We start from the raw sequence: 2,809 nt of genomic DNA on the forward strand, positions 1-2,809 counted from the left end.
GCCTGGTGGCAAACGCCTGTAATTCCAGCACTGAGGAAGGCTGAGGCAGATCACAAGTTTGAGTCCCATAAGGGCAATTTAGCAAGACCCAGTCCCAAAATAAAAAATATAAAAACGCAGAGAATGTGGTTCAGTGGTAGGGTGCCCTGGTTTTAATCTCCATTAAAAGAAAAAGAAAAAATATATATATTAAGTATTAAGTTGAAGTTAACTGATATATTAAATATAGTATACACTCAATGTAATATGCGATATGACAAATCATATTATATATGAAGGGCTGAATTTTCTTTCTCTGTGAATTTAGGAAGGGATTAGGATCTGGGAATATGGCTCAGCACAGCAGTACCTGTTTAGGACATACAAGACCCTAAACTCAATCCCAGCACTAAGGGAAACAAAAAGGCAGGTGTTGCAGTACACTTTTATAATCCCAGCACTTGGGAGGTTGAAGCAGGAAGATAACTTCGAGGCAGCTGGGCTACATAATGAGCTCAAAGGCGGCCTAAACTAGTGAGACCCAATCTTGAAAAGAAACAAGCAAGCAGACAGATTCATCACCATTCATAAAAAGATATTGAAAATGTTTTATGGTTATAAAAGTGTACATAGGGCCAGGGAGATGGCTCAGTAGAATAAGCACTTCCCTGGCAAGCATAAGGGCCTGAGTTCAATCCCCGGTTCTGCAAAAAAAAAAAAAAGTGTACATACACTGAAAAAAACTTCAATTTGTACAGTAAGTACAAAAACTCACATTCTTATTATTTAAGATCCACAGATATTCTCCTACAGAGAACCATCACACTTGCACAAAGGACATGTTTAACATTATGAACATTGGGAAGCATATGTACATATAGATTTTTAATGATATTTATATATGATATATGATATATAAAAATATGCAAGATATAGCCAGGGATGGTGGTAATACCAGTAATCCAGTACTCTGAAAGGCTGAGGCTGAAGAATCCCAAGTTTGAGCCCAAACTTTAGTGAGATCTACTTCAAAATAGAGTATTTTTAGCTGGGCATGGGGAGGCATGCCTGTAATCCCAACACTTGGGAGGCTGGATTAGTGGATCACTGCAAATTCAAGGCCAGCCTGAACTACATAGAGACACCCTGTCTCAAAAAAACCAAAACAAAACAAATTTAAAAATGCTGAGGGCCAGACCTGGTGCCATACACCTATAATCCCAGCACTTGGGAGGCTAGGGCCAAAGGACTACCATGAGTTAGAGGCCAGCCTGGGTTACATAGTGAGTTTAAGTTTAGTCTGAACTATATGGCAAGACTCTTATCTCACAGTAAAACAAACAACAAAGAAAAACACATAAAAAAGGCTGAGAATGTGAAGGTCCTGGGTTCAATCCCCAGCAATAGTAAATCAGTCAATCAATCTCAGAATAAAAGACAAACTTCCAGGGAACAGTAAGCAGCAACCTTAATTAGCCATTTTGGAATTACCTATCATTGCTAAAATTTAAAAATAAGGTATAGAATATTCTGAGCATTCATATGCTATTCATTATTATCACCAATTTACATATGTTAAAAGACAATTAGGAAATCTCTTTACTACCTCCTTGGATAGAAAATCAGATTGCAAAATTGTTTTGATTCTTCAATCTACACGCTGCATGTCTGTGTGCTCTTTCACTCCTTCTCACTGGTTCACTACAACAGGGTTATAAATTGTGTCACAGACTCCAGGGACCAGGGGCAAGAAAGGCTTTGTAACTGTCTATGACCCAGAATGGTGAGAAACTTGGTTTAAGTAAATTTATTGATTTTGTTTTTTAAAAAAATAGTATTATTACCCTGGGATCCCTTCAATATTCTTTTCTAGTTTTTTTTTTTTTTTTTTAGGAGTGGGTCCACCTCATTTTTGGCTTCCATTTGATAACTGCATATCTCAATTCCTTGTTCTCACTTTAATAGTCTTCTAATTAAAAACAAGGGGGGCTGGGGACATGGCTCAGCACTTCCCTGGCAAGCGCAAGGGCCTGGGTTCAATTCCCAGTTCCGCAAAAAAAAAAAAAAAAAAAAAAAAGAAATACTTTCCTTTACCAGTTAATCATAAGGAATTTCACAGGTGTTTCATTTTATTTTGCTTTGATTTCCAAACTACAGAAAGATGGAAAAGGCAGAAAGTGATTCCCACACAGAAACTGACAGGCTGAAGACAAGCAGCTAGAAACAGCAAGACACATGGGCACAGATAAAAGGCTTAAGGACATACAGAATAGACAGGCAAAAGAAATACAGAGAAACCTAGAAACACAAGGACCAAGTAAACACAGAGAAAACAGGCTGCCGGGGAGCAAAAGGATGACTGACAGAGAAGCAGCAAGATCATCAAGAGAAATGCAGATTTGCAAACAGAAAGCGAAAGAGAAAAATAGAAGGTAGACAAATGAAGAAAACAAGGTGAAAAGGAAGACAAAGTGAGAATACTGTTTCATATGACAGTGCCTTATAATTTACAAGGTGCTATCACATAATTATTGCAGGCAGACAGGGAAAATCCCACAGACAAATGGGGTGATAGAGGAATACAGGCCAATCAGAGGAAAGAGAGGGAAGGTAGCCAATCAGAAAGAGGCTAGAATGGAGACCTAGACAGACAGCTAAGAAAAAAATACAGAATCAAAGAAAGAGAAGGTGTATGTGTGTGGGTATAGAAATAGAGACTGAATGGGGCTGGTGAGATGGCTCAGTGGTCTAAAGCACCTACTTAGAACAAGCTAAGCTAAGCAGAACACAGGGACCGCGGTTCAATCCCCAGCACCACATGCCAGCCAGG

The 2,809-nt window shown here is 38.7% G+C and overlaps 1 long non-coding RNA gene across 1 annotated transcript in view; it reads right to left on the reverse strand.

The window, feature by feature from the left end:
• Nucleotides 1–645: 645 nt before the first annotated feature.
• LOC111818616 overlaps nt 646–2,809 on the reverse strand; it is a 6,174-nt gene continuing 4,010 nt past the window's right edge. The window contains exon 3 of the long non-coding RNA XR_002822566.1: nt 646–683. This is a non-coding gene — a long non-coding RNA (uncharacterized LOC111818616). The remainder of the gene's footprint in view (nt 684–2,809) is intronic.

Source organism: Octodon degus, unplaced genomic scaffold, assembly GCF_000260255.1.
Source record: "Octodon degus isolate 3935 unplaced genomic scaffold, OctDeg1.0 scaffold00098, whole genome shotgun sequence".
Classification (NCBI taxonomy): Eukaryota; Metazoa; Chordata; class Mammalia; order Rodentia; family Octodontidae; genus Octodon; species Octodon degus.